Genomic DNA, 19,342 nt, shown 5'->3' on the forward strand with positions numbered 1-19,342 from the left:
CCCCCATGGTGGACCTGTGTATGCGTGGTATGGCGGCGAGGGCTTGGTTGGACGATCGGAGTTTGCGGGTGGGGGTGTAAAAGGAAAGGCGTGTGTTTAGGCATTCGGGTCCTAGATAGTATAGTGCTTTGTGTGCGTGGGTGAGGAGACGGAACGTTATTCTTTTGCTGACTGGGAGCCAGTGGAGGTCTTTTAGGTGACTGGAGATGTGTGCTCTGCGGGGGACATCAAGAATGAATCTGGCTGAAGCATTTTGGATACGTTGGAGCTTTTTCTGTAATTTGGTTGTGGTTCCGGCATAAAGGGAGTTTCCGTAATCTAGTCTGCTAGTGACCAGTGCGTGGGTGACTGTCTTTCTAGTTTCTGTGGGGATCCATCGGAAGATTTTTCTGAGCATACGTAGAATGTTGAAGCATGAGGAGGAGACGGCATTGACTTGTCTTGTCATCGATAGGGAGGAGTCTAGGATGAAGCCTAGATTACGTGCGTGGTCCGTAGGTTTGGGGACGTTTCCCAGAGCCTGTGGCCACCATGAGTCATCCCAAGCGGAGGGGGATGATCCTAATATGAGGACTTCCGTTTTGTCCGAGTTCAGTTTAAGGCGACTGTTCCTCATCCATTCGGCAACTTCTTTCATCCCTTCGTGAAGATTGGTTTTGGCGGTGTTTGAGTCTTTGGTGAGGGAGAGGATCAGTTGGGTGTCGTCTGCGTAGGAGATGATTTTGAGGTTGTGTTTGCGAACGATGGATGCGAGGGGGCTCATATATACGTTGAAGAGTGTGGGACTGAGTGATGAGCCTTGTGGTACGCCGCAGATGACTTCGGTGGCCTCTGATCTGAAAGGGGGGAGGCGGACTCTTTGGGTTCTTCCGGCGAGGAATGAGATGATCCAGTTCAGTGCTTTTCCTTGAATTCCGATGCTGTTGAGGCAGTGTATGAGGGTGCTGTGACAGACTGTGTCGAAAGCTGCAGAGAGGTCGAGTAGGATGAGGGCAACTGTTTCTCCATTGTCCAATAGTTTTCGGATGTCGTCTGTTGCTGCGATGAGGGCGGTCTCAGTGCTGTGTTTGGCTCGGAATCTGGATTGTGATATGTCAAGGGATTTGTTGGATTCGAGGAAGGCGGCGAGTTGATTGTTGACAGCTTTCTCAATGACTTTGGCAGGGAATGGGAGGAGCGAGATAGGTCGGTAGTTTTTAAGTTCAGTGGGGTCTGCTGTGGGTTTCTTCAAGAGGGCGCTGAGTTCTGCGTGTTTTCAGCTTTCCGGTAAGGTAGCGGAGTTGAAGGAACTATTGATGATGTTGCGAAGGTGTGGAGCGAAGATGGAGTCTGCTTTGTTGAAGATGTGATGGGGACATGGGTCGGTTGGCGATCCTGAGTGGATGGAGTTCATCAGGCGGATGGTGTCTTCAGTGGTGACTGGTTTCCAGGTGCAAAGGTTGTTAGGAGGGGGATTAGGTTCTAAGATGGGTGGGGTGGACTGGTCATCCGACTGGTTTATGGAGCTGTTGTGTATGTCGGCGATTTTGTTGTGGAAGAGTGAGGCTAGGGAGTCGCAGAGGTACTGGGAGGGAGTGATGTCATTGGTGCCGGCTGAGGGATTGGTGAAATCTTTTACTATGTTGAACAGTTCCTTACTGCTGTGGGCGTTGTTGTCGAGTCGATCCTTGAGTGCTGTTTTTTTTAGTGGAGCGTAAAAGTTGATGGTGTTTACGGGTGGCATTCTTGAAAGTGGCTAGGTTTTCGGTGGATGGTTTTTTTTCCAGGCTTTCTCTAGGGTACGGCAGGTCTTTTGGGATTTTTTTAAGTTCATCGTTGAACCAGGGGGCTTTCTTGATGTTTAATTTGGTGGGGTTGTTTTTCAGTGGTGCTAATTCGTCAGCGCTGCGGGTGATCCATTGTGCAAGGTTGGTAGCTGCTTGGTTTGGGTCAGAAGAATAGGCAGGGGGGTATTGGTGGAGGGATGTGAAAAGCTGGTCGGTGGTGATTTTGTTCCAGTTTCTGCGGGGGATTTGTTGTGGGTGGTTGTGGGTCGTAGTCTTTTTGTAGTTGAAGTGCACGCAGCTGTGGTCTGTCCAATGGAGAGCTGTGGTGTGGTTGAAGGAGATGTATTTGCTGGATGTAAAGATTGGGTCGAGCGTGTGCCCGGCACAGTGGGTGGGGGTGTTCACAAGTTGTTTGAGTCCAAGATTTGCGAGGTTGTCCAAAAGGGTGGTACTGTTGTTGTCGTTGTTCTTTTCCAGGTGGAAATTGAGGTCGCCAAGTAGAATGTAGTCCTCAGAGGGGAGGGCGTGTGGGCTGAAGAAGTCAGTGATGTCTTAGCAGAATTGTGTGCAGGGTCCAGGTGGTCTGTAGATGAGGGTTCCTCTGAGTGTGGTCTTGGGGTCGATGTGAATCTGGAAGCGGAGATGCGAGGTTGTCATCGGAACTGGTCGAGATGCGGATGGTGTTCTTATGAACAATGGCAATGCCTCCTCCTATTTGGTTGGTGCGGTCCTTACGGATAATCTTGTAGTCGTCTGGGATGGCTATGGCGATGTTGGGTGTTGAAGAGGCGTTCATCCAGGTTTCTGTGAGGAAGGCGACGTCCGGTGATGTAGTGTCGAGTAGATCCCAAAGTTGAACGGTGTGACTGTGGACTGAGCGGGTGTTGAGAAGGATACATTTCAGAAGGTTGGTGTCGGGATTCTGTTTGATGCTGGCGGATTTGGTGAGGGTCCTAATGCAGGCAAACTTGCAGGAATTGCAGGTGAAAGGTCCATGGGTGAGTCCAGTAGCAGTTTGGAGGTCGGCCGGGGTTAAGGGATAAGAGGGTTGCTGCGTCGTATGTAGTGCGGGATGGGGGGGCTTTGCGGGGACCAGGGGGTCTGGCGCTGGGTGTGGTCCAGGCGCGGACGGGCGTAGACGGGCTTACCTTTGGCGCACCTTCGGCGTGGACGCTGCGCGTAAGTCCATCTGTCTTAAATGGAGAGTGGAGGGAGGCGGAGCGTGGGAGGGTCAGCTGGGAGGCGGGAGCGAGGTGGAGGGAGGGTCTGGGACGGGCCAACAAGCTAAACAAAATGGCAGTAACAACAACAAATACTGCGAGGGTGAAGGAATAATGTTGGCAAAGGAGCGCTATGTGGAAAATGAATCACAATGCAGCAGTGGAAAAGCGCTAAGCGCTCGGCAGCAGGCAGGCACAGTTAAACATACAATTTAAATATTCACAATGCAGAGTAATGCCCAGCAATGGCGAGCGCTTCAAAGCGCTACACAAAGTTAAAAGCAGATAGCTCAGAAACACAAATGCGGCAGACAATCTAAATAAGCAGTAATGAGGCAGGCAGGCAGGCGCAATGAGCACGATACCGAAGGTGAGGAGCTGAGGGGAGTGACCGCTTCTGTTGAAAACAGGACAGAGTGGTGGTTTCTGCCTGGCCTTGGCGCAAGCCTTAGCCAACCAGAAATCCCATTTCTACCAAGCTCCTATTTGCAACACCATGTGTAGCGCTGAACTCAACACCTCACCACCTTATTAACAACATCAATGAAATAGGCCCCCACTGAAATTTCACCCACAAGGGAGGTCTGATGTCGTCATCTTGAAAGGTCAGTGAAAGACTCCTTGTGGGAAACCAGGCTGAATTAAAGACAACAGGTAGTTTTACTGTCATTTTATAGAAACAGACGTATTTTAACCGCTATAAAATTCTGTTGCATGAAACTAAAATGAACCGTCTCAGACGAGACATGCAAATTGCTGGGGTGAGGGGGCAGGAAGGTAGAGGCCGGAGGGTGACGGGTAAAAAACAACCACCATTGAAACCAGTGTGTGCAAAGCAGGGCGGGATGGATCGGTGTGAAACAGGGTCTTCAAGCGCTGGGTGTAAACTGAGTTGGTTTAAGCGCTAGCAGGAAGCCTCTTACTGGAAGAGTGGGTGTCGAAGGTTACATAAACGGTTGCAAATAGTCTTGGCGATGCCAAGGACAGCAATGGACAGACTGGCCGCACTAAACACTGCAAGGTTTAGGAGGTAGCATTTTAATTGGAGAAGCTGCCTCTAGCTAGAGAGAGATTATCGAGGTATTTTATAATATGCATGATGTATTATCAGGATTTCTGCAGCATTCTTAAACAGGATAGCCAGAGGACAGGGGGCCTCTCGGGCAGAGACCTCCAAACCTTCTTCTTCCAAGCCCCCCTAGAACCGAAGGTTTCCATGTGACCCCTTCAAAACTTTAGGGCCAGAAGGGTGATGGGAAGGAGGGACTGAGGCTTCATGCATTACACTGAGGCTTCAAGAAAAGGGAGACAATATTCAAACGCCAATATTTTTCATCTTTCAGCTTTTAATTAAAAACTTCTGACAACATTTCAGTGCTTTCTAACATCGCTAAACAACGAATAAAGCTCACAGATGCAGTACTCGCGCCTACAAAAGTGCAGCTTTTAAGGGTTGAGGCATGATGCACACATCTGCAGATTTGAGTCTACAAAGCGGGTGAGATCAGGGGAATCTTGAGGTGTTCCTGGATAGCGAGGAAAGTGAAGGGAGGTCCGCCCTTGGTTTTGAGGCCTGTGAGTCCAAGGACATGGACACCCCCAAATGAGATGCATGCATGATGCTGTCAGCCTCATTGCAACAGAGGACTGTTGCATGACAGAAACAGCACATATCAGAGCTTTCTAATTTGTAGCATCTCTGTGTGTGTGTTTACCATTCGTTATTAAACAAACTTTTGTAAATAGCCCATGGCACCCCTGACGAAGGTCGTAGAGGACCGAAATGCAGTGGGTACAATATAATTTTTGGGAAGAATGAAGTTTCTGTATTTGCCGGTGAATAGGCCCGGATGGGCAATTCGAGAGAATTAAAACGCATGAAATCAAGAAACTTTATACCTTTGACGTGATAGATAAAAAGAGTGGAAAATTGGAATAAATTAGATGAGTTTTCTTAAGACTACTGATTACGACTTTAATGTTGTTCACATATGTGCATATGGCTGTGCAACTCTTTGTGACACACAAAAGGCGTGCCACAACTGATTCAAAGAAACACAGCTCCCATCTGCTGCACCTGTCCGCATCAGCTTTAAGTGTGCTTCTGTTGTGTTTTTCGAAGCAGCAGAACTCAGATCTGTTGGTACATTTTTTTCAATATTATTAGAACTTTTGCCTCAGTATGGGAGGCCTGTCTCCCCTCTGACAAGGGGTACTGACATGCTGGAGAAGCCAGGAGTTGGTTGCCCACCCCCTCCCCGCTGCCCCTGGTCTGAGGCCCCAGCAGGCGGTGTCTGCCCCCTTCTTCTTTGCCAAGTATCACACTGCACTGTGTATAATAACTCTGACCCCTCAAACCACCGGACTGCCCTGCTGACATCTGAATATCTATGTACACCTGGCTGTCCTGTCCACCCGGACACTACTGGCTGTCACACGGTACTGGCCACGTCACCCCAGACCGCAGGGCAATGGTGAGCCCTCCTGACCTTTCACCTGATCACTGGGGTCCAGAATGCTTGACTAAGTATTGTGCTCCGACAGTACTGTGCTCGTGTGTGTAACATCCACTAGGCCACCTGGAAGCCTGGGTCAGTACTCCTGACTCAGTACTGCCTCTTCGACTCTACTGTCCCCTGACAGTTCTGTCCGCAGTGCCCCCTCCTTGGTATGTCCCAGGGAGCATTGCTAAGAGCCCCCTCCGCGCCCCCAGCAGACAGTCGCCTCCTCGTTTGTAAATGACTTTGAGTCGGTATGTCGCCCCCACTCCCTTACACCTTACTGTGCTCCCATCAGCCAGCATCAATGGCCCCTCAGGTGTCAGTTCAGACAGGGTGGCCCAGCTCTCCATGGCGCCGGTGCCAGTCTGATGGGCGGCAGGCTCCTGCCATCCTCTTCATCACCATGAATGAGGTGTGAAAGGCAGGCTGGAAATGCACCAAGCAAAGGTCACACCTCCAGGCTACCTTCAAAGACTGGTGAATAACAATTAGACCAGCCCCTCCGAACTGCGGTAGGACCGGCGCCCCCTGGACTGGTAGCAGGAGGGGGAGGGTTAAAGACACCATGCCTCCTGCCATACTCTCGCACTGTAGTCCAATGAAAGCACTAGGATGAACACAAACTGCATATCCCAGAAAGCATTTGGCCACTGTATTCTTAACATGCAACTCTGACGCAGATAAGTGTAGCACGCGTATATTTTCCGCCCGTAAAACAGCCCACCACACTTATCCCTCATACTTTCCATAGGCGAGACAGGGTTCTATAAGCATAGACAGCGAGAAGGGACTAAACTCCGAGGAGAGGCAGCAGGTTTAGTTACAGCGCGAGAGCGGCCTCGTGCGCCTCTCGTGTGCCGTCAGAACCTCGAGTCTGTCAGGAAGACTAGACAAGGACTGAAGGGATGTCTCGTCCACTGTAGCTTTTATGTACTAGCCACATGACTGTCACCTGACACTACTGGCTTTCTCACAGTACTACACTGCACTCGGTCTGGCCACGCTACCACCACATAGGCACCTATACCATTCCAGTACCTGAACTCTCCAGAGGACCCACTGGCTGCCTGATTCCACACTGCCCTCTGAAGTACCCACAAGTCAATAGTGTGCACCTGGTTACTCTGCCTACCTGACTGCCCTGTGCTCACATTCACAACCACTTGACACTACTCGCTATGGCACAGTACTGGCCTCAGTACCACTAGACTTCTTGTTGGTCACATAACCACTCTGCTGTGTATTATAATTCTGACCTCAAACCACCGCACTGCCTTGCTGACATTTGAATATCTACTGTACGCCTGTCTGTCCTGTCCATCCATCCACTAGACACTACTGGCTGCCACACGGTACTCGCCAGGCCACCCCAAACCACAGGGCCGTGGTGTGCCCTCCTGACCTTTCACCTCATCTTTGTGGTACAGACTGCTTGACTCTTTTTTATGTGCTCCGACGGTACTGCGCTCCTGTGTGTAACATCCACTAGGCCTCACGAAAGCAAAGGTTCGCTACTCCTGATTGTGTACTGCCTCTCCGACTACACTGCCCCCCCTGACCGTCATGTCCGCAGTCACATCCCCTGAAATGATGCACCCACAGACTGCTCCTCACCGGACTGCACTGTCCAGCAGACAGGTGTACTGAACTGTTCTGTAACAGTGTTTGCCACCTGCCTGATTCTCGACTGCTCTCTTCATGTGACTGCACTGTCCAGCAGACTCTGTGAACCGGACTGTGCTTGACTGTATTGTCCACCTGCCTGCTGTCCCTGACTGTACTCTCCACATCCGTCTGCTGCTTTGTTCATCCGTCTGCAGTGTCCAAGAGTTCATTTTAATACCGGTGCATTTTACGATAGTGTACAAGGCCAGGGTATTCCGTGAGAGTTAAATGAATAAACTGCATATTGTTGCTGCCTGTCCAGCGGGTTGACAGTTCACTTTTCAAAAACAGCAAAACACATTTGAGAGGGCCGCAGGGCAGATCAAAACCTGCAAATGAACCTGGATAAAGTAGGTTTGTTTCCTGCCATATTACTCACTTTGTCGCCTTTTGTTAGTACTTTGAATGAATGTTTATATGGGTAGTGTTTAGTTTTTAGTGCAGTGTTTTAAAGATTAATAATGACACTTAATCTTTGGAGGCCACTATACTACCCTTTAAATGCCTTCATACACTATGTTTTGTATTTTTTATTGTGTAATTATAATTATTTGCATAATGAAATACCACTGCCAAAAATCATTTGAAACGATCTGGAGATTTTAGAGTTTGGTTATATATCTATTAATTGGCAAATCAAATAAACAGCAATGTAAGGTATGAACAATGCAAAAATCAGTGCTCAGTCAGGGGTAGTAAGTGCCATAAAAAACAATTACATTGCAATGCTAAACATAACTCACACTAATACTATAACACTCAGTGGTCGGGCAGTCCCTCAAGCCCCGGCGGGCTCCCTCAGCACAGTACTTCGGTCGGAGAGCTCCCTAACCAGTCCGGATGGGGCTACTGATTTAGTCCGGAGGGCGGGCCTCCATGTACATTGCAGGAGGAGCCCCTCAATTTCCATTAGGCCAGTGCCCAAGTGTAGAGGCACAGACTTACAGAAGAGATCTGCCGCACACCACTGGCCAACAGAGGACTCTAATTTAGTCCGCCACTGCAGCCCCAATAAGCCACATACTACGACCACTTCTTGACATCTCACAATGACAATCATGTACGGGATATTAACAATTTCCATCTCAGCAGATCCTTCCCTTTAACCAACTCTTGCTCAGGACCATAAGCTAAAAACAAGCACTGGCAAAACCAATAGGCATTGTCTATGAGCGATCTATTGGCTTTGGCATTAAGGTGGGTGTGGGTAGCAGTGGGGCAGTGATGGTAGGTAATGGTGGAGGCTTTGGTGGATATTGGGATGATTTAAAAAAGACTATGAAATGGCCAATGCTGGCCGCCTCATACCACTTTTCTTTCCTTCTATTGGGAGAATTAACAGAGACGGGGTGGGTGGGAGGATGGAAAAGGAACAGGGATTGGTAGGAGGGGGAAACGAAATAGGGAAGGATGGTGGGTGGGAAGGGGATTAGAAACCGAGACAGGGGCTGGTGGGTGGTGGAGAAGTAACATGGATGGGAGGACAGGTGGGCGGGGGAGAAGAAATAGAGACAGGGCGGGTGGGAGCGGCAGAAGAAACAGGGCTGGAAGGGTGGGTGAGATAGGGAGAAGAAAAAGGAACTAGGGAATAAGAAATAGGGACGTGGTGGGTAGAAGGTAAAACAAGCATTGGCATCGCCAACAGGTCTCGCTTTTGGGACCTTGTAAGTGTTTAGCCATGCAGCACACTATCCGAGATGCTGTGCCACTAGGGATTGAACAGCTGTACAGTTACTACTCACTGAGTCATGCTGTCTGATTCAGGAATACATATTTGCTTGAAACACGGATGGAAAGTATATCAATTAAAATGCACAGTTTAAAATATTTTGCAAAGGGCACCCTACTGCTCCGTAGTCTTTCAACAAGTTGGGCCACTGGATGGAGCAGCAAGACCATGGTGGGTGGCCGGGGTGGTTTGGGATCGTTTAAGAGTTTAAAACACCTATTTGAGAGCAGTACTTTATGCATAACACTACAAATGCATTCGTTGCTCACTCAAGGATTCCACGCCCGCACACAACATACAGCAGTCCCTGGCAAACCAAACGTCCTTGTATGGCGAACATCCAAAGTGGAAGCAGCATCAAAATAATACCATCTGCATTGAATATCATTAGCTACCCACTGGCTATGTTAAAACGTATTCACAAAGACCATGCCTGTTTTACCCTGTACTATGCGCTGGCGCCAATAGCAACACAAGGGGCAAACCCTTAACTAGTTCAGCTGAGGATGGAATGAAAATACATCAAATGCCCATCTCACTTGGTGCAAATGGGCTGGTTGGAGTGCTGCGGGGGCGTGGTGGAGGATGTATGTTATTCGAATGTGCAGTTATTCGAGTTAGGATGCACAAGTTTCCAGAGTGGGCAGGTATGTGACACGCCACAGCGTGGTCCTGTCACTACCTAGACAGATGACTGCAAGTGGGTTCTAGCCTCCTCTCCTCACATCACGCTACAGTGCAGAGTACCAGATCAGACTACTTTTAAGGGCCTATAGGAAGAATGGTATTACGGAAGCCAGAAGGTGGGCGTTAGGAAAACGAAAACTGATGTTCTGTGTGGGTCGCGAAAAGGAAGGCTGCAGCGAAAGTATAAACATGTTAGGGGAACGCACTCGTGTAGTCTCACACCCACCCTGCTCCATCCATCACAGAATCAGGTAAAATGGAGAATTGAAACAGTGTATGTTGTCACGAATCAGGAAGCTGTATACATGTTCCACTAGTGAATGTCGACTGCAAAACCACAACCCTCACCCACCCAACATAGACCTCATAAGGAAGCCCGGGAGACCATAATACGGGAGAAAGGGCCCACGCCATAGCAAGCCTAACCGAGAACTGAGGGGGAGTGCAGGTGCGCTTCACAACATGGCTAGGAAGCACACATTTCTATCACCCATCCTCGGTCCGGAGAGCCAGCCTAGGCCCCGCACAACAGGCATAGGATGCCACTAACCTGGGAGGCCAATCATTCCAGCTCTGCTGATACTGTCTGGTGCCACTGCTACTCAAGCAAGATCCTGGGGCTCTGCGGCTCATTACCTCCCCCGACACGGCATGGCCCGCAGTCCAGCAATCAGAGCACCACCGGGCGGGGGTCACAGCAAGGCACTGGTGACGGAGAAGAAACATCCTGCGGCAGCCGTGTGGGTCTCTGCAGCCAACACAGGCAGACGGAACACCTGCATGGAAATAGAAAGAGGACTGTGGCCTTTCAGGACGTCAGGACTATCCCAAGCCACCATTTTAGGAGACTCAACACAGTGCAGACCGATTAGAAGGTAGAATAGAACGAGTGGTGCACGCGTCACACCGAGACGTGTTTTGAATTATCGCGCATGCATCTTTGCACGATAATTCAAACCACATGGCACAGACGGGTAACCGCAACCAATAGGCCATGGGCGGAGCACAGGCGGGACATAGGCCCGCCTTTGCCCAATTGCGTGCTGTCTTTCTTAGAAAGACACACGCAAAGTCCAATAGCCGGCGGCGAAAACAAAACCACACGCACAAGCGTGTGGTGAGATTTCTAAAGCCCTTACATAAAGTCTTTTTCAGAACAGCGCATGCACGCTGTTACAGGCACGACCTAAAAAGCGCTATAACGCAGCCAGCGTTAACCACGTCATAGGCTTTTTCTCAGAAGAAATAGTACCGATGGTCAGTGGAGGGACACTAATCAAACATAATTAATATGTGCCTGGTCCGTATGCAACAGAAAGAAAAGGAAGCAAAAAAAGCAACAATAGTGTAATGAATTGTAAGCAATGGGTTGGTTACAAGACCATGACTGAACACAAGTGTCGTCCAAGTGAGAGTGCATGTGCTAGAGAATGCTCACACGGGCAAGACCTAACAAAATACCTTAGAATCAGCAACTCAGTGTAGTAACCAGCTAAGTGGTTTATAATCCTACGAAATACCAAAATTTGACTAGTAGAGCTGCTCAAAGTTGCTAGCTTATTGAAAACCATAAAATGTATGCCTCTCTCACATTTCTTGATCCGATAACTGCACCTACGTGCTGTCATCACATACAACATAGAAATACTTCTTACACAGGATCCAAACAAAGACAACACACTTTCAACCATACACCCTACATGGTGTAGCGTGCTACACATGCAAGCAAGTGCTGCAGTACCCGAGATGGGTGTAGTAAGCGCCAGTGCTTTAAGGGGGCCGGTACTGGTGGAGGGAGTTGGGGTGGGGCAGAAAGGCAGGGTGGGGGTGTTAAAAACCGTAATATGGATAATTGGAGGTAAGTAAACAATTTAATTAATAAAACAAATGTCATAGCGTGCCCTGCATCACAAAATGCGATGCAGCCCGCGCTACGAAATTTGTTTTATTAATCAAATTGTTTACTTACCTCCACTTATCCTTATTCCAGTTTTTAGCACCCCCCACCCTGCCCCTTCCCCACCCCGCCATTCGGCCCCAACGCAACTCCCTCCACGGGCCACGGCTGCATATCTCGAACCTCAGCAGCACTTTTCACACGGCCTGCACTGATTCGCCATGCACTCCTTGGCTGACCTCGCACAAGAGCTCCAAACAGCAACTCTTGTCACCAGGACACAACAGTCTTGTTGTGCAACTCTGCATGTCTTGCAGCGGGGTGTGACGGCAGAGTGTTTGGTTTTCCCTTTGATCTTGTACAGGACAGGGGTGTGGGGCGCATTCTTCAGGGCAGTACAGCTTTTTATCACGCCCATTGTTTTAAATGACTGAAGATCCTTGCTCATCAACAATTTAAATTAAACACTTTTACTTGAATGTCAATCCCTGCCCTCTCCACCAATTTTATGATTAACCCCAAAGAAAACAAGCATTTGCAATGCAATAGGTCTCGCATTATTAAAGTTTGATATATTGTCTTTGCTAATAATATTGGAACACCGTAAGCAATAGCTATTGCATTGCATTTTTGCATGCGCGCTGCTACAGGCGCAACTTAAATATTATCTGAAACACTGGCGAGGAGAGAGGGAAAAGAGAGAATTGAAGGCATAAGTGACGAGGTAGAGGGGATACAGAACGAGGGAATGAAAGGCTCTAAAAGAGGATAGCTGTGACGTGGGGGCCTGGGTGCTGCTTCACTGTGAAGCTGGTCTCAGCAGCATACCAAATATGCGGCGGCCGTGTTGCAAACAAGGGAGCACTTTTTTTAAAGGCACATAGTGATGACGTGATTTGCCCAGAATCACAGGATGTTGAGACGCCGCCAAGAATCAAACCTGGTTCCCCAGTGCCTTAATTGCCAGCTTTGGCCACTATGCCACATCCTCTCCCAACACAGGAAGTCTCGGAACCAAACATGCCGTCCATGCCTCGTGGGTATAAGTAACAGCCCTTCGATTGTGAGAATACTGCCGGGAGGCTGGTGGGAGAACTCGGAGGCGGGAGGAGGCAATTAAAAGACACAATATACAACCGGTTTTAACTGCTCCAGAGAAATAGTAGAATATATTCCTGGAAGGAAAGCCCGCACACAGGGGCTGGGTCAGGTTACCTAAGGTAGATGAGTTTACCAATATTGAATGGGAGGCAGGCTAATGAGCAGCAACATGGAGAGGAGCAGAGGCACATCTCAAAAACATGAAACATGTGCAATGAAGGCCCTTCCCTGGAGCACCGCCAGCATGAAGGATGCAGCATGAATGCTACGCTCAGCCCGACTAAGAAAATTTTAAAGAAGAGGAGGTGCAGATTACAAAATCAGACTGAAGTCAACCACCTAAACTAACAGAAAAAAATCACTTAATCTCCCCGTGAACACAAAATAAACAAGACCTTTATGAATGCAACTGATGTTCATTTAAAGAGCTCGGACTCTTCTTTGCGCTTGACCAATGTGCATTAAAAAGACGATTAGGAGAAAAAGAAAGGATGCAGAGAGGTGAGGTTCCGTGACGATCGTAAGTGGTGTTTTCGACTCGCACGAATATGGTTGAGTCTGGTATCTACGAACCGCAAGTGACGAGTTTAGTGGGTGTGCGCGTTTTCGCTGTGCTAGCCTAAACCGTTCGTCTGTTTCGTGGGTTTCTCTATCTGTACCCACGGGTTCCATCTTAGATACGGCATCCATTTTGTCTCTTGCCCTCAAGTAGCCAGCGAACGGACGCTGTCCGCTTCGCGACCCTGGGATTCCCAAGACTTTTGCGGAAGACACGTTTCCTTTGAAAGTGTCTTTATGATGAGGGGGATAACACTGTAAGGCAGATGGCCCCGCTCGAGGCTCATCTTGCCGTGCCGGTCTATTGTCTTAGTTGTGCATCTCATTAGGCACGTCCCTTTGATGCCTGCAGCTCGTGTTTCCCGATACCACCCCTTTTACACCCTTTCCGATCTCCCCACTGTTTCTGCCTTCCTCTGCACCTGTTTCTGTTCCTTCCTCGATCTGTTTACTGCTGATTGGAATGTACTAATGGTGGGAAGATGGGTTTTTACAGTTGGGAACCACCGAATGTTTCTGTACTTATGTTCCGGGCCCTGAATACATGAAAGCGATCCCTTATGGTCTTTACGATGGGAACCAAGTTGTAAACCTTTGTGTATCATGTTAACCTATGAGAGAAAATTGTATAAAAGGAGCGACCCACAGTAGCAATTCGAATCAGGCTCCGTGAACTTACATGTTATGTACTTCTCGTGACTTCTGTGTTCCCTGCAGTAATAAACCTCGAATCTTTGACGCCGAAGGAAGTGTCCCGTGTCTCTGTCATTTGTACGCCGAAACAGGTTACCCACGAAGGTTTCAGGTGTTGTCCCCTGGCACCGCTGGGTCTTAGAAAAACCCAGTCCTTCAGTTGGCGCCCAACGTAGGGCTGCATCAGTGGTACCGGTCCAAGCCCGACGATCGTGAGGAACTTCGTGTGAAATCTCCGAGGGAAGGTGCACCCCGCTTCATCGATCCTGTTGTCGAAACAAGTGGCCCGACGACTTTTCCCACGAAGATTCCCGCCTCCTGACGGCTGCGACGGACTGCTGCCCTGACTGTAGACCTGTTTTGGCGCCTGGCGTAGACCTTGGTACAGCGAGACGATTGACGGGCCTTCCTGGTGACGCCATCGATCTTTGAGTTAAGTATTTGTGGGTCGCTCCCAGAGTCCTTAGTTGTGGGTGCTTAGTTGTTGCATGGTTCCATTGCATTTGTGGTTCTTAGTACTTGGTTCTTTGTTGTGATATTTGACGTCTGCAGTCGCCAAAAACCGAGGGTTTTTGCTTTTTGCAGGGACTTTGTAAATCCTATAACCCTTGAAGTTTGTGAAACTCGGCTGGTGTGCAAGATGCCTGGCCGTAGTACTTTGTTCAGTTGTTTTAGGAAGTGTGGTACGGATTCCCGACTGGAGGACTCGTGTCCGATACCTCCGGTTGGAACTCCAACTTATGAGTTGTATAGCAAACACGGGTTCGGTCCAATTACATTCAACGAGTATTGGATTCGCTATACTAAAAAGGATGGTGTCCTTAGTTGGCCACCTCATGGTAGTTTTGAAACCCCGATTCTAGACAATCTTGAAGCTAAATTGTTTAAGAGAAAATCAAGGCCGGCCATGTTTGATTCCTTTCGGTTGTGGCGTAAAGAAGCCAAACAGAGAGAAATCAGACAGATTAAACGTAATCAGAGAGATGGAGTTGTTACCACGGTAAGAAAAGCAGAGCAGTTTCAGCGAGATAAGGAGGAAAAGGAAAAGGAAGTTTTCGATAGACTACAGCGTATGTCTGTAGATAAGTGTTACCCCGTTTTACCGACGGGTACGGATAAGAAGGAGGAATCAGTTGAGGACCCATTACTGTCCTATCTTTTGAAGTCACCACCTCCGTACGCACAGGGTACCGCAGCTCCTGTGGCTCCCCCTGTACCTGTTCCTGTACCTGTTCCCCAACCTGTTCCTCAACCTGTACCCGTTCTTCCGACTGTTCCTGCTTCCTTGCCTACTTCTGTCCCTACTGCTCCTCCGCTTGTACTTCCTCATACTCCTGCTCCTGCTGCTGCTCCTGTTCTACTTGCTCCCGCTGTTCATTCTGTTTCTGACACTTCCCTTGTTAATCCTTTATGTTATTCTTCTCCATCTGCCCGACGTCGTACCCCTTCTGTTGCTGCTAACTTTTTCAATTCTCTTGGACCTATTCTTGAGTCCGCTGGTTCGGACGGTCCTCAAAGACGAAGTCAGCTTCCCGGTAATCGGGAACGTGCCGCACTGTATAATATGGCGGTGGGTTGGATGACATACCCCTTAGAAATCCTCCACGTGCAGTGTTGAATACGTTTTGTCAATTCAACATACCGACGCAAAGATACGTTTTTGAAGAAATGTGTAAGGTTCTACGTGACCAAATATCGGCTGATGCATCTGACGAGGTTTTGACTGCTTTGACTGATCTTCAGCTTCAGTTTTCGAGCGGAATGTTAGTAGGCACCAATGTTCGACGTGCTGTCGAGCAGTTGCTATCTTTTCGTCCCTCTATAATGCCTCGAGCATTGTTCGTAGAAGACATTGAGGGACCGCTAGGAGCACCTAGTCAGTATCCCATGCGTGAAGTTCCACCGGTGTGGATGCCTGGTGATGCGCAGGCTGTTCCTATTATTCCGCCACATTTTCAGAGAGTGTGGATACATCTTCCATGGAAGAGATCGGAAGTTTTGCAGGTGAAGCAATCTTTGCCTGACCCTCGCAAAAATCCTGCAGGGTACTATAAAGAATTATCTCAGTTAGTGGATGCTACGATAATGAATCTTGCCGATATCGATATGCTGTTTGGCAATGTCGTACCGCAACCGGTATGGGCAAAGATTCGTCAGGAAGATCATGCGGGAGAACTAGGCGGTGATTGGAATGCATTGCGGGCTGCTGACGCTTTGCAAGTCGGAGGGGCCAAGCCTGATCAGTTAATCACGGCTTTGCCTCAGAGAATTATCACTCTGATGAAAACGCTTATGCCAGCTATGAAGGTGAATTGGGACAAGTTGTCCGCTTGCAAACAGAAGAAGGACGAGAGTGTCTCTGATTTCTTTACGAGATTTGAGGAGGCATTCATCGATTATAGTGGTCAGGATATGGGTACCGAGGGAGGTCAGAGGTTGTTCGTGGACAAATTTGTCTCTAACTTGTTGCCGGACTTAAGCAACAAATTAAGGAATTCTGAGAGTGCGTGGGCTGTTTCTACTTCTGCTCAAATATTGGCTACGGCACAGTATTATGAGAATAGGGAGAAAGAAGAGAATGATCGTGCTGACAAAAAGACAAAAGAACTCAAAACTAAAGTGTTGTTGCAGCAGGCGTATCCCCCACGTTCGAATCAGAATGATTCACAACAACGAAACAGATCACAATCTCAGTCAAATAGGTCGCAATCACGAAATGACTCCTCTTCGCAGAGATCTTCATTAGGGTACAATCAGTGTGCCTATTGTAGGGGTGAGGGTCATTTGAAATTCGATTGTCCAGTTTTACGTGATCGAAATAGTGGTAGTTCATCTAGAGGAGGTCGTAGTGGTCCGCAGCAGGCATCACGTGGTAGAGGCCGTGGTGTTCAAAATGATCGTTCAGACAATTCTTCAGACTCTAATAATTGTTTCGATCAACGTGGATCATCGCAAGGAAGATCTGCGCAGTACAACGTAGATGATTATTACGTCGATCAGGGAGCTGACGACGGTAATTACTAGGACAGCCGTAGACAAGGAGAGGGAGTAGTATCAGTTCCGGTTGATCAGAGAGGGCCTTACGTCGCAGTTGCCACCTCGGGCGTCCTTGAGCCTTTTCTGTTGGACACTGGTGCAGCGAAAAGTTCCATCATGCATTCGAAACTCCCTGGCGCACCTTTGTCTGGCTTAACAAATGTTTCCGTTGGATTCTCTGGCGCCCCCGTTAGCAATCCAGTTTCGCGCCCTTTGCCCCTTACAATTGGGCCTCGTGAGCTGAAAGCTCCGTTGATTTTGACCACTGGTTGTGGTGAAAATCTTTTGGGCCTGGATTTGCTTAAACGTCTGTATGCGACTTTGTATTGTTCTCCTGCGGGAGTAAAGCTTACTTTGGGTGAAAGAGTTATCTCTCCAATGTACTTGTCTCACGATAAGCTTCCACCGGAATTGAGTTCTCTTCCTGCATCTTTGTGGGCAACAGGTCCCAATGACGTGGGTCTGCTTGATATCTCCCCTTATGTTGTTCACTTAAAACCTAATGTGCGATTGCCACGTATTCCCCAGCATCGTATCTCCCTTGACGGTGAACGAGCATTGTTAGCGATCATCTATGATCTGATCGAGAAAGATGTCATTGAGGAGACTCGGGGAAACGTGTGCAACAGTCCTGTACTGCCCATTTTAAAACGAACTGATCCATCAAAACCACCTGTTTATCGTTTTGTTATCGATTTACGGGAGGTGAATAAAATTGTGATTCCTCAGTTCCCTGTGGTGCCTGACATTACGGCTCTACTGACTCTGATTCCAGCTTCTGCATCTTGGTTTTCAGTGATCGACCTGAAGAATGCGTTCTTCAGCATTCCGATTGCTGAAGAGAGTAGAGACCTTTTTGGTTTCTCTCTTGGTGGCCGCAGCTTTAGGTTTAAACGTGCTCCTCAGGGCTACTGTGAGAGTCCATCGATATACAGTCAAGCCTTGAAAGGTCAACTTGATGCATTTGTGTTGCCGGCTGGTGCAGCCTTGATCCAATACGTCGACGACCTATTGGTGGCTGCAGACACTCAGGACATTTGCAAAACTGCTACAGTGTTGTTGTTGCAACATCTTTGTGACTTACATCACAAGGTGTCACCTTCTAAACTACAATATTGTTGTCAAGAAGTAATCTATCTAGGTCACTTATTGTCAAAGGAGGGAAGAAGGTTGACCCCAGAGAGAATTGCAGCGATTGCGCGAATGACTGTGCCAACGACTCAGAGAGATGTGCGTGCCTTTTTAGGTATCACGTCATACTGCAGGCAATGGAGTCCAAATTTTTCATTGCTAGCGAAACCATTGGTGGCTCTTACGTGCAAGGATGTTCCAACTCTTTGCCATGGACGGAAGAATGTCAGAAAAGTTTTTCTGAATTGCGTGACGCGTTGTGTTCGCCCCTGTGTTAGGTACCCCTGACTACAGTAAGCCGTTTACATTATACGTTCACGAGAGGGAAGGTTGTGCGTTGAGTGTTTTGACACAACCTTTTGGCGGTAAGCAGCGTCCATGTGCATATTTTTCCTCGACCTTGGACCCGGTAGCTAGAGCATTGCCGAGTTGTTTGAGAGCAACAGCGGCAGCTGCTGTGTCCGTCCGACAATCTGCAGGATTGGTCATGGATAATATGCTTACGGTGATGGTTCCGCACGCAGTTGACACTCTTTTGAATCGTACGAAAACCCAACACTTGACGAGTGCGAGGTTGTCTGGGTACGAGTTGACGCTGTTGGCAAGTCATATTCAGATAAGGCGTTGTAATGTCCTAAACCCGGAGACTTTGTTGCCAATTAGTATGGAATCAGATGAAGTAGCACCTTATGACTGCTACTTACGGACAGAAGAGGAAACAAAAGGTCGCGTGGACCTTAAAAACACTCCCTTGGAAGATCCCGATGGGACTCTGTATGTGGATGGTTCATGTTTTAAATTGCCGAATGGTGATGTAACGACTGCGTATGCTGTGGTAACTTTGAATACTGTTGTGGAAACTGCGAGATTGAATCGGAATTCTGCCCAGGCTGCAGAGCTGATTGCTTTGACTAGAGCGTGTGTGTTGTCGAAAGGGAAACGGGTGAATGACGCTTTTGACGTCGCGCATAGTTTTGGACGGTTGTGGAGAGAGAGAGGTTTTATGACGTCGCATGGCACTAAGATTCAGCATGGACAGCTTGTGAATGATCTTTTGGATGCAATTACATTGCCTAAGCAGGTGGCGATTGTCAAATGTAGTGCGCACCGTAAAGTGACGGATGATGTGGGCCGTGGTAATGCGTTTGCGGATGAGACTGCTAAGTAGACTGCCCGGAACCTTAGCACTAGAATGTATGTGACGAGTTCGGTTAGGTGGCCTACAGAGACTGGTATGTGTGAGGATACTATCGAGAGTGTGAAAGCGATACAGAATGAGGCCACTGAGACTGAAAAGAGGAAGTGGAAAGAGAGTACGGGAAAGTTGGATGCGAATGGTTGCTGGATTGATTTGTCGG

This window comes from Lissotriton vulgaris, chromosome 7, assembly GCF_964263255.1.
Source record: "Lissotriton vulgaris chromosome 7, aLisVul1.2, whole genome shotgun sequence".
Classification (NCBI taxonomy): domain Eukaryota; kingdom Metazoa; phylum Chordata; class Amphibia; order Caudata; family Salamandridae; genus Lissotriton; species Lissotriton vulgaris.